Below are 14,020 nucleotides of genomic sequence, written 5' to 3'. Positions count from 1 at the left end.
ACTTAAAACAACGAGGGATCATTTTATACCCCGAGGGATCATTATATACCACTTTCCACAACTTTCCAAAATCCTTCGAAAATAGTGAAAATGGAAAATTTATTCTATTTTAATATAATTAACTTCAAGAGAGAAAAAATTATCAAAATATAATTAAAAATAGGTAATAATTAATAAAATTAATGCTTATACATCATTATTATTTTTATATTGAGTGCACGGTGTTCACTGTTTTCGCATTTTCAAAAAAAGTTTGAAAATTTGTATGAACGAATATTTAAACTCAAAGGAGCTTGTTGAAGTTAGATGTATGGTCAAAAACGCTTTTAACGACTGACAATTGATCGTCAAATGAACGAATTTTTTGTATAATTTTGGGTCAAATTTTCCTTATAAACTCAGTTTTATCAAAGTTCGAAAGAATAAATACTTCCCAATTATTTCGAGGGTTACTTACGAGGGAGCAAATGGGACTTACAAAAGTCCCTCGGATTCCTTACTTAAAATTCGAGTAAGACAACGTAACCAGTGACAACTTGAAATACGAGTTAGACAGAGAGACAACATTTTTTTCTACCTATCTCATTACGATTAGAAAAACTGAGATAGGTAGAAGAATCATATATCCGTCTCGCTTCCTCTTTTATGAGCAATGCGGACATAGATAAAGAGATACACAATAAAGTTTATGACACACAATAAATATTATAACAATGGTGACTTCAACTTAAATTAACTCGCCCATGCCTGATCTAAAATTACCGAATTTTATTGGTTCAGCTAAAAGGTTTTCGTATATTAATTCGTGAAGTCGTATCTAACATTGCTGACATTGATATTTAAACAGGTTTTCCGTTTCCTAAGTATAAATATTAATAATATATTCGTCTAATTATGAATAATAAATAAATAATTATTATTGAGTTTATATTACTTTTGTTTTATATAAATTGATTGAACAGAATAGAATGAATATGAATGATGTAAATTTAAACTTGATATCTTGCTTATTCAAAATCACTAACTAATTACTTTTAATAAATATTTACATAGTTGATTGATGATCAAAACAAATAAATCAACCAGTATTTGTATATATAAAACAAGTGAAAACAAACAATTGACTGAGTTAATTGTTTAAATACCATGTATAGACAGTTTTGATTACGAAATGAACATATTAGTAAAGAAAAATAGCCATTCTTAGATAGTCAACACATTCATATAAAATTTGCATCTAATTTGGGCCCTCGTGGGAAAACAGTGATATCTACAAAAAAAGGTTTCAACCAAAAGTTGTTTATTTTTTTATAAGGAATATTTTTTACATTTAAACTTTTGTTCTATCCAAGACCCAATTGACCTATGTTGCTCATTTACGAATTCGACCTCACTTTTTACGTCCTCAGCACGCTATAAAAATTTCAGCTTCATATCTCTTTTCGTTTTTGAGTAATCATGATGACAGACGACAGACAGACAACCTAAAATGAACTAATTAGGTGATTTTATGAACACCTATACCAAAATTTTGTTCGTATCATCAATATTTTTAAGCTTTAGTTACAAACTTTGGACTAAACTTAATATACTATGATATATTTCATATATACAGGGTATAATTACAAGCATAAGGTGGGCCATTTTAATGTATTATGGCTAACAGTTCGTTTTATAATAATATTTTGAGGATATCGTGCATCGTACATTCAACATAATAATAAATATGTTATAGTAGAATTTGGTAGCAATTTAAGAATATAATAATTGCATATTTACAGGTTCGTATTTATCAAATTTATCAAAGAATGTGCATGTGGCGAATTTTGGAGGTAATCATTAAAAATTTATTTGGGAAGAATTTTTTTTAAATAATAAAATATACATTCATTGACGGATTTAAAGAAAAAAGGCCCAGTGGGAAAAATTTATGAATAGAGACATTTTTCTAGTCTTCGTTAATGATCTTGGTGGACCCCTTGTGAATTATAAATTCTTCACACTGCCGCTGCCTGGATTCGAACCCGCAACCTGAGTCTAAATAGTCCAATGTTCTCAGACTAGCGCCTTAGACCGCTCGACCATTTAGGCTCTGAGATGGTTTATAAGATTACGGAAACAGAGCACTTGACTGAAAGTCCCGAGTAAAGAGTAGCATTTTTCTGCTTGCGAACGTGAAATTCGTAAATCCTGACCTGTGTTTGTATATGAATAAATATTAAAGCAGTCAGTTCATAGACAATGATTATCATATTAAAATCATAAATGTAATAAAAAAATGCATAAAACAGTTGGTAATCTTAGATTAGCCCAAAATTCAATCCGCCCTAGATCAATTACTCAAATTACATCAAACTCTTTGACATTGAAAAATAGCTAAATTACGAAAATACTGTATTTTTAAGGAATATGAATTTAATTTTAATAATTTTATTCATTAGAAATAATTAATTTCAAGGTATAAATATATTTAATTACATCCTGGAGTATGAAAAATTTATTAAAAAATAATTTTTAATGAAGAACAAGAAAAAATTTTAGAAGAGATTAAACCAAAAAGTCGGAAGATAGTGAAATGAATTTAATTATATCTATATAAGAATCATAAAAATATATTTCTAAACCCAATTTTTCCATAAATAAAGTAATTTTAAAAAAAAGTTGCTCAGAACTTTCGCTATAAAGTCTCACTGCCATTAAGTCCCTAATTATGGTTGTCAAATCCAAAAATTTTCAATTTTCAATAATTTTTATTTCGGAGATTTTTTTTATTTGTTATTTAATTTAATTATAATTAATTTATTTATTAATTAATAATTTTGGTGCACATTTCATTTTTTGCATTATAAATTCAGTTTTTGAAATAAAAAAATACTAGCTGGACTCGCACGGAAACAACAAGTACAAATTTCGTACGAAGCTGAGTGGAAAAAAATCAAATTTTTTGTATAAATTACTATTAGAAGAACATGTTTTAAAAATAGATTACATAAAATTAATTTAATAGTTTTAGGATCTATGAAAATTGTTGCATTCGAAACATGTTTGCCTAACAAACTTATTATGACATTTTTTCGTTAAAATTATTTGTCTAGCTAGTTTATTCCTAAGCGATACATTATTAGACCATGAGCCTATTTTAAGCCAGAAAATAACATGATAAGCTTGAATCCCTGATAAAAAAGTCCGATTGAATTCCGATTTAAACTTCCAATTCATTCCGATTGAATTCCAATTCAATCCAATATGAAATTTCTAAACCAAAGAGTCCGTTCCAAAAAATTACACCCAGAAAAAAATAAACCGAAAAAATTTCTGTAATAATGTCCCATTTTTTAACGCAAGGGCTAACTTTAGAATCTTTAGAACCTAATCAACCCAGTAATTACAACAATACTTCGGGTCAATAATATTTTTTCGGTACATTTTGATCCGATAACCCAATAAAACAATTAAAATGATTACTTACATTCTAATCCAAAAATACCCAAAAAAAAAACATAAATTATAACAAAAAGCACGCACCGAACACTGATTGATTGATTGATTGACTATAAAATTGAATATATTTATTGATTAATTTTGATTGAATATGAATCGAGCCGGTGCATCGAGCGATATTGAATCGATTGATTATTGATAAATTATCATAAATCGTTGCAATGAATTCAACAAACAATATTTTGATTAAAAACTTACATTTGTTATTGTATTTATTGCAATTATTGTACACTAACAATGACAGAACTTGTTCGTTCAGAAACGTTTTATAATAATCAATCATTTATACTACATATTTATAATAATAATAATAATAATAACAATAATGGTAAGTATATAACTAACTATGAATGAAACCAATAATGTAGGTATGGTGTACCTTTAGCTACAACAAGTCTTTAGCACTTGATCACTTAACGGCTGAATACTGACTAAGTATTTAGTTTTAGTATTATATTAGTATTTAGAATTGTATTGCTGACTTTAGTTACAATAACTAAGTAATATTGGGTGTCTAAAAACAGCAGAGCACAAAGCTCTACCGGTACACGGTGTCGGTATATTTAAGGATCCATTTTCAGAAGAACACCCAGAAAGTTCGTGTCCGGTTCTGGCTTGATAGTTCTACTGGTCGACGAGAGATGGCGCTAACAACTCTCGGTGGTCAGTTTAAAGTTGATCATGATTGTTGGTTTAAACAAACTTTCTAGATCATTTCTAGAATTTTCTACAAAATTTCGAATCGATTTTGACCTTTACAAACATTTTGGAACTTCCTAAATCATTCCAGAACTTTGTTCTGAAAATTTCCGAAAGTTCACATGAGTAAGAAAAGGACAGATATATATTTTTTCACATTTTTGCCGCGCACAACCACCCATTTCTACCCACCGCAAAAAAACTCCCTTACTTTCACCAGGAGACCAAAGGGTATTTACCGCCCCAACGGGAAGTTTTTTGGAGTTCGTGGTCATAGGTCATAGAGGTGTACCTAACCCACTTTTTTGGGGCGTTGTTGGAGGTTTTAATCAATTTTTAACAAATTAAAAAATGCATTCAATAAGAAAAAAGGTTCTATTAAAAGTCCTAGCTGAAAAGTTATTCCTTATAAAAAAATTAACAATTTTTGTTTGAAAAATTTTATTCTAAACATCTCTTTTTCTAAAACTTTTCGAATATTTCGATATCATGATTGAACAAGTGACATCCCAATTTTAGCCAAATTGTATTTCGCGTTTAGAGCTAAATTTAAAAAAAAAACGATTTCAAATGAATCAGTTTGATACTATGGTAAGTTGGACTGATTTTAAGCTGTACTATATCTGGCGTAGAGCTTGGTTGTACAGACAATTCAGAGCACCCTGTAAAACAAACTAAAACTATCTATACTTAACTTATTACTTATCTAGTTTACTTAAATATGCTACAATATTTTATTACTTGTTATATCTATATTTTATTTATTATTTACTAATTATTTATTTCAATCTGGGCACTAAACTAGGGTTGCCATCTTTTCAGATTTGATCGGAGACTCCAAAAATCGTGTAGTTTCTCTCAACTCCCGATATCAACATAAATTATAAGATCACGTAGTGTCTGTTTGTGTGCAGAAAAAACTTTAAAGCAATTTTTAACCCTTTTCCAAGCAGACTCGTGGTGATGAAAAATATGCAATAACCAGGATTATTTCAGTTCATATCTCGAAAAACATACATCTAATTGTTAAATAAACTAGATTTTTGAATTTTTTGAGTCAAATTTACCTTCGAAACTAAATTTTATCGAATTCCGAAAGAAAAAAATTTTTCTGCTTTTTTCGATTTTTTCAAAGGGGTACCCCTTGAAAAAATTGCAAAAAATCGAGAAAAATTTTAAATTTCCGATTTCGATAAAACCTGGTTTATAAGGTAATTTTAACCCAAAAAATTCAAAAATCGTGTCCATTTGTCGATTGGAATAATAATTTCTTAGAAAACGCTATAATCAACCAGATTTCAATGTATATCTCGTAAACTATTCATCCAATCGTCAAATAAACAGGATTTTTGAATTTTCTGGGTCAAATTTACTTTAGAAATTAAGTTTTATCGAATTCTGAAAGAAAAAAAATTTTCCGATTTTTTCGATTTTTTCAAAGGGGTACCCCTTAAAAAATTTGCAAAAAATCGAGAAAAATTTTTCATTTCCGATTTCGATAAAACTTGGTTTATAAGGTAATTTTGACCCAAGAAATTCAAAAATCGGGTCCATTAGCCGATTGGAATAGTAATTTCTGAGAAAACGCTATAATCAACCAGTTTTCAGCGCATATCTCGTAAACTATTCATCTAATCGTCAAATAAATAGGGTTTTTGATTTTTTTGGGTCAAACTTACCTTAGAAACTAAGTTTTATCGAAGTCCGAAAAAAATAACATTTTTCGATTTTTTCGATTTTTTCAAAGGGGTACCCCTTAAAAAAATTTGTAAAAAATCGAGAAAAATTTTTAATTTCCGATGTCGATAAAACTTGGTTTCCAGGGTAATTTTGACCCAAAAAATACAAAAATTGGGTACATTTGACGATTGGACTGATAGTTTTAGAGATAACATCTAAAATCCTTTACAAGGAACATCCTACAGAACCATTTTCAACCATTGTATCAAAACACTTTAAGAAATCTTTAAACAGACAACAAAAATTCGAATGCAAAAAGTGAAATCGAATCAAAGAAGTAATAATCGAGTCAAAATATGAATTGATTTGCTCGGCTTTGATACATAAAATAATACCTAAACATATATAAAAGTGATATATCAACTTACATTATGTATATACTTATATATATAGTTACACTTCGGAAGAATATTTGTCCCATAGTCAATAAATACCTTCTATACCTATGATCAAGCTTCATGATAGTTTATTTGCAGTACACGAGTTCGCCTATTAAACAGGTCTGAAAAAGGACTAATTATATGACGAATTTCTCGAAAAATTCCAGGAGGTGACGATGATACCGTTGCACTAGGTACTTCTGAGACCAAATCTGTCACGATATTCGTGTTCAGCGACCCCAAAAACCCTCGTGTGACGAGTTTGGACCGATTATAAAACAAATTTCCCGAAAACTCCTCCAGACGACGAAAAATCGTTTAAACTGAGCACCAGGTACCTCTGAGGGCAATTCTGTCACGATATTCGTGTTCAGCGACCCCAAAAACCCTCGTGTGACGAGTTTGGACTGATTATAAAACAAATTTCTCGAAAACTCCTCTAGACGACGAAAAATCGTTTACCGTGAGCACCAGGTACCTCTGAGGGCAATTCTGTTTGAATATTCGTGCTCAGCGACCCCAAAAACCACCGTATAACAAGTTTGAAATCATTTTAATCACTATTAACCGAATAGGGTATTCCAGTATTTTTGAAAAAGTACTTCAAAATGTTGATTTTGCTAATAAAAAGCCACTAAAAATTTATTTCGGAACAATACACAAACTTTCTTGCCAAAAACTTAAATTTTAAACCTTTTTTAAACTGTCAAAAACGCGGGCATCCAATTTGATGACGTAATATGGGTATCATTACATGAAATAACACAAATAAGTTTGACAGATATATTCATAGACATCTGATTATAATAAATATCAATACTTATTATCAATGTATATATTATACCCAGCTGTCTACACTGAACTAATTGATGGTCTATGCCATCACAGCAGGGCTTACCTGCGTTTTAGATTCACGTGATATACAGTTTAAAAATTACGATTTTTAATTGTAATATTTTAAAAGAAAAATGTGCTTTTATGACTCGAAATCGGAATATTTAAGTTTAACTATTTTCAAATTTCTTGATTTATTTTTGACTAACAATAATACCCTATTATGAATTTAATATTAACGGTCAATTATAAAATGTATATTAATTATGCTAATTGCATATTTTTAATTTCTTATAAATCAGACTAGGCCACAAAATATCCTCTAACGAATCGAATGGCGAAAACCGCATTCAAATCCAACTTACTGCTCAAATTTTTCGAACTATATTCCTACGTTTCTTCGTCTAAGATTAAACATGTGAAAACTAAATAGATTGAGATACCTACTCAACTATCAACAACTAGTGGTGCATGTGTGCACATAGTACGGATAAAATAAACGTAAGTGGTACCTACCTATTGTATTGTTTACTACTGTTACTGCTAACTGCTACTGCATCATCTACAACAGTTCTAACTACACATTGTATTTATAATCACTTCTTATAAATCACTGATTTATGAACTAAAACTTCACTATAAAATAAACTTACTATCAAGTATTTAAACTTTACTTAATTGTTCATAAATAATTATCTTAAATTCATTTGTAATCATTCTTTTTTTTACTTTAATTCATTTCATTCACTTTTTAAATGTTTTTTATCAATTTTAAATATTTGCTGGTTTTGTTCTATTTTTGGGTGTACATTTTTTTTAGTCCCACCTATGTTATATATTTTTTTTATCTTATCTGCTGTTTCATATTTATTTATTTTTTGATAATGAGTCGTTAATTATAATACATCGTATTTTACTTCCATTATTTATCATATTTGGTACCACCAGATAATTCAGTATCATTCTTTAGCCTTTAAATGAGCTGGCAAAGCGGATTCATCCATAAGGCCATGATGGGCATGTCCATCATCTAAATAGATTTAATAAAATTTAAAAAAAACACAATCCAGAAAGCTGTGTGGCTTTTTTGAGTACATATTTGAGGCACTTTGAAAATATTAAAGTTGATAACTTGAAAATGAGTGGATGGTGAAATCGGCAACCTGGCTGGGAGGTTGGGGGACGTTAGGTCCCCCAGTAAAAAATTTTCCTATGAAAAAAATGTTCTTGAGGCATGCACTTTGAAACTTACACCATTTTAAAGTCTTATATTCAATTGGACGAGTTATCATCGTCTGGCATGATTTAGTGGGGGGCTAAAATAGTTTCAATGAAAACTGAATGTGAAAATAATTCCTGTCATACCAGAGTCAGTATCGCTTAAATGAAGTATGCAATTTTACTAAATTTGGGGCATACTTTTCGTATTTTTGGATGTTAACACTATATGAATATTCTAAGAAGACTTTGACTGAACGGATATACTAAAAAGGGTTTAAAATTTTAAAAATGCACATAATTTAAAACCTTAATTGAATTGAAGATTGTATGAAATAAATGGATGTTTAGATTTTAAATATTTTCGTAATTGACATATTTATGTAATTAATTGACATATTTGTATAAAGTTATTAAAAACAATAGATAGTATTAACTATCAACAGACGGCGAGTCCAATATAGACTGGTCATAAGTCAACACATCACGATTCTCTGGAAAATGAATTTATCAAGTCAAAATAAGCCGAAAAACGATACATGCTTAATAATTTTCGAATTGTTTTAGAAAATTGCTTTTTTTTTGTAGATAGGTACTAAGTAAAATAGGTACTAAGAAAAATTTTAGAAAATCAACTCGTAAATGACAGTTTGTATATTTTTTCGCACAAACTTTCATCACCAACTTCACCCTTTTTAGGGGATGAATTTCAAAAAAATCACTTCTTAAAGGACGCCTACAAAATAAAATTACTATCCTTTAGAAATTTCAATTATCATTAGCCATTTAGGCTGAGGGGCGTTGAAGTATCAGTCGAGATATTGCCTTTTCTCTGCGACTAAAAAACCAAATTACATTTTTTATTTAATTTGAGGTTAAGTTTGGGCTTATTTCGCAATTTATGATACAAAATTTTGATGACTTTTTTGTCAAAAATTATTTTGACTTTTCGCGAATTTATTATCCAGTAATTGGTCGTGATTTATGAGACACTCTGTAAATGTAAGTAACGCCAAAAAATTTTTAGGAATTCCCGTATTTTAATTTTAAAATATTATTTCGATTGTTTATATATTCAAGAATGTACGTGGTCCCAAATATGGGGTATTGTTACTAATGGAATTTTACGGGCGGATATATGCAAAACTTATTAGGATAACCGACCGAAATTAAATTAAGCTTCACACACGTGTACTATTTATGACAAAAGTCATGTTATTGTATATAATACTTAGACGTACTGTAGGTATATGCACAACTGTACAAAAGTTTTTAAACTCTGTATACATGTAATATATATCAAGGTATACTAAATTTAATCCCAAGTTTGAACTGGAACTTTGAAGTAGAAAATATTCAATTATTTAAGTCCCGGATTTTTCTTTACCGTTATACTAGAATTTCTGTTTCGTACACAAAATTACCACTCAATGGATGTAACACCTAATATCTATGGAATATAAAAATGATAACAGATAAAAATTCTTATCTATCCTCAATTTATGTTATAACTAGAAACTGAATTTTTATGTTTTTTATGAATTTTATTTCAATTTATTTATCTTTGGTTTTTTAATTTATTTTTAAATATGCAAGGATTGAATAATACCAGGGATTTCAATAAAACTTTATAAATACATTTCTTGATTAACAAAGTTTCCCAAAAATCACAAATAATTCCTAGATCATCGCGTTTTTTATTAATTATTTTATCGTTCAAAGTTGACTGAAAAAATGATGAATCATATCGGTTATCCTTTTCAATTGGATATTTCTATATCGAAAAATCTAAAGAGTGTGATAAAAAACTATCTAAAATATTTAGTCAATCTTGTAGTTTATAAGAATACCATCAAAATATAAGGTTATCGATGATATCAAAACTAAATTTTAATTTAATTATGAGTTCATCAAAGATCCATCATTTTGAGACGACTATAGTTAGTTTATTAATGATTGAAGAGAGATATCTATATTATCAAATTTATAGGCAGCACTTACACGCAATATATTATATATTTTTGTAGTTGCGTAGTATTGTAAAGCTTATGTATTTTAAACTTTTCTAATTTATAAAAAACAATGCAAGCATTAACTTTTTAACGCTTTCTATATATACAGATTATTTCAACAGTTTTACAAATTGTACATGGCATGGTTTCGGAAACCAAAATTTTTCCGAATTTGATTCGAGCTGAATTATTTATGTTTAAACGCATGAAAATCCATGCTCTCCAACATACAGTACATGGGCTTGATGTTTAAAAAATGATTAAAATATATCTAAGTGTAATAAAACGAAAGAGATAACCTGTTGAAAAATCAGTGTTGTAAAAGCCTCCACACAAATCGTATAGGAATTGGGTTTCGGTTTTTGATATTGCGATATTTTAATGATAAAATGTAGTAAAACTTATTTTCTACAACTTTTTTTTATAGTATTCGAGAAATTTTGACTATAATTTGAATAGATATATCCCGTTTGTGCATCGAATCAAACAAATTTTTGAGAACTCTTCAATTATTTTGATTTGACAAATTCAATGTTCCTGTATAAAATCAAGGCAGCACCCTCCTCCATACGTTCGATGAGGCTGTACATCGAACATTCAAGTAAATAATATATTAGATGAGGTATACTTACCTGGTTTTATCTATAAAATTTAATAAAATTTACTAAATATTACTAACTTAGAAGATGATTAAATATGACTAAACACAATCATATCCAATATGTAGTCATTTCATAAAAATTATTAAAAATATTTATTAAAAAATAGTGCAATAATTTATTTATTTATTGAATTAAAAGTGAAACAGTGCAATCAATAATTATATGTAGAATGTATTTGAAATTATTAATTATATCACAATTACTAATTATATTGAAAATTAATTGTGAAAATAATAAACAGCAACCATCATTTGTGAATTTAACTTATACCGCAATGTGTCCAGAACAATGTTCCAATTGTCAATTCATCCAGAATCAGGACCACGAACACGAGGATCGTCATCAAGTACATTATTATGTAAATTGTGCGAACGCCGATTTAACTAGTTTGCACTATATTATCCCTAATATTCAACAAGCTGTAAGTATACTTACTGTCTTACTGTCTAAGCATCAACCATTATTAAGGACCAATTATCCCCTAAGCTGCCCTAGCAGATGAACCTGCAAACATAATCGTTTCTTCTTTTCTGTTTTTTGTAAAGGTGTCTATAAACAATATAATAATAATGATAAAGATAATAATAAGGTTTAACCTCCGTTTCTCTGACATATACGCCTATAACAGAGGCCACCCACATCATTACTTGTTAATCTTTATTTATTTAATTACAAACATATTTACAATTACATTTTGATGTGGGTGGATTCGGTTACTTCGTTTTTATCCAAGCAACCTATGTCTAAATGGACAAACAGATAAAAACAAACGCCTTAGACTGCTCGGCCATTTAGGCTCTTATAAACAATATAGTGGGTAGGTACAATTTGGGATATGTTCTTGAGGCATTTCGAAAAAAATTTGCAATTGTTCTTGACGGACGAATAAATAAGATAAGTCGAGGTCTGGCTGAAGGGTAGCGTAGACCGATCAGTCGAGTCTAAATGTTAATCAGACTGTTGTAAATTCCCTGCTTATTTAGGTGTCCTTCAAGGGCAGTTACAAAATTTTCCTTAGTGCCTCAAGAACTTCCTCCAAATTGTTCACCAACTCTGGGACTAATATAATAGCACCTATTTTAAGATATTGGCTGGGAGGGAAACATGCTAAGCATTTGGGCTTACCAAATCGATTGCAAGATTTGCCACAACCAGAAATAATAGATTTTAAAACTGGTCCACTCAGGTCAAAGTTTGACGACCTCTCTAATTTGTAACTACTGTCAGCTGTCAAGATTTAACAGATTTACAGATTAGATACAAAGTCTTCGTCAGAGCGTCATATATTTCCTAAACATCTCCTTTGTAGGAATGCACTATATCGATCATAAGCGAGTTCATACTTCGATTCGCATTTGGCCGATTTTCGGGGGCTGTGTTGGGCCCATCACCTTTTTTGAGGTCTGGATACGCGCTTGGTTCTAAATAGTTCAAGAAACAATGATTGAAGATCGATCGCCTTGTCATACCTTCGACCCCACCCCGGGCAGTACTTGCAAATCTATTAGACTAATATCTAATCTAATTTCACTTTGCAATCATAAAATACTAACAAATTAATATGATTTTTCAGGTAACCCATCTCGATTTATCGTACAACCAATTAACTAGACTACCAAAAGAGCTTTTAAATTTGCAATACATTGAATGGTTATCACTAGCTCACAATCAAATAACGGACATCGACCTAAGCAATAAAACAATAGATGCTCTCCATAAACTCAAATTAAAATTTTTAAATATGAGCTCAAATTCTATAAACAATAACAATAATCTCATCAATAATTTGTTAAATAATCGAACATTACCAAATTTACAATATTTTGATTTGAACTCAAATAATTTTAGTAATTTATTAAATGAGAATCAAAATTTGGATTTGAGAAGTGATTCGTTGCAAATTTTGAATCTACACAATTGTAGTATACATTCGATGAAAAATAAGTATGTTTTCCAAAATTTGAGACAGTTAAAAGTTTTAATTTTATCCAAAAATAATATTAATTGGTTTAATGAGCTTTTTTCAAACAGTATTCAGGTACGCATGCAAAAATTGAGGTGATTGTGTGGAAATACAATTCAATCGATTTTTACTCGACTACAAAATTATTTATGATTACAGTACCGGGTGTATGAATGTTTCCAAAAGTGTCAAAATCATTTTTTTAGACAAATAATTTTTGAGATCAAATCACCTAAATTAGCTTCGATATGGACAATATAAGTTTTTAAGCAATTATAGCTATATTTATGCAATTATAGCTTAAATGAATCCGATTTTGTGTTTTTGGATCAAAACCATACAAACAAAGTTTTATCTGAAAACGAAAAGTGGATTTCGATGAAACCATTTTTATATCATGTATATATGAAGTATATCAAGGTATACTAAGTTTAGTCCCAAGTTTGTGATGCTTAAAAATATTGATGTTACCAAAAAAATTTTGGTATAGGTGTTCATCAAATCACCTCATTAGTCCATTACCGGTTGTCTGTCTGTCTGTCTGTCGTCTGTCTGTCTTCTGTCTTCTGTCGTCTGTCCGTCTGTCATCACAATTACTCAAAAACTAAAAGAGATATCAAGCTGAAATTTTTATAGCGTGCTAAGGACGTAAAAAGTGAGGTCGAGTTTGTAAATGAGCAAAATAGTTCAATTAGGTCTTGAGTCCGTAGGACCCATCTTGTAAACTGTTATGCATGGATAGAACAAAAGTTTAAATGTAAAAAATATTCCTTATAAAAAAAACAAACAACTTTTGTTTGAAACATTTTATGCGTGTGACACCATAGTCCTGTTATGTACTATCATAACTTTACTTACATGACGTAAAATAAAAAACAAACGATTGCGTAATCAACATTGTCTATACATGGTATTTCAACAATTAACTCAGTCATTTGTTTTTTTTTTCACTTGCTGTAAAGTAATTTTAACGCAAAAAAGCCGTATCCATCACGCGATTGGATTAATAAT

The 14,020-nt window shown here is 29.5% G+C and overlaps 1 protein-coding gene across 2 annotated transcripts in view; it reads right to left on the bottom strand.

Annotated features, from left to right (window-relative positions):
* LOC123302615 (protein windpipe) overlaps window positions 1-7,813 on the bottom strand; it is a 31,613-nt gene extending 23,800 nt beyond the window's left edge. Inside the window, exon 1 of one of the 2 annotated variants that reach the window (XM_044885635.1) lies at window positions 7,671-7,813. The gene's annotated coding sequence lies outside the window, so the exon portion shown is untranslated. Of the gene's footprint in view, window positions 1-3,880; window positions 3,925-7,670 lie in introns of those variants that run through there. The other variant, XM_044885634.1, reaches the window with a different exon arrangement.
* Between the last annotated feature and the right edge of the window lie 6,207 nt (window positions 7,814-14,020).

The sequence above is a fragment of the Chrysoperla carnea genome, chromosome X (genome assembly GCF_905475395.1).
Source record: "Chrysoperla carnea chromosome X, inChrCarn1.1, whole genome shotgun sequence".
Taxonomy (NCBI): Eukaryota; Metazoa; Arthropoda; class Insecta; order Neuroptera; family Chrysopidae; genus Chrysoperla; species Chrysoperla carnea.
This window is presented reverse-complemented; position numbering and strand designations above follow the sequence as displayed.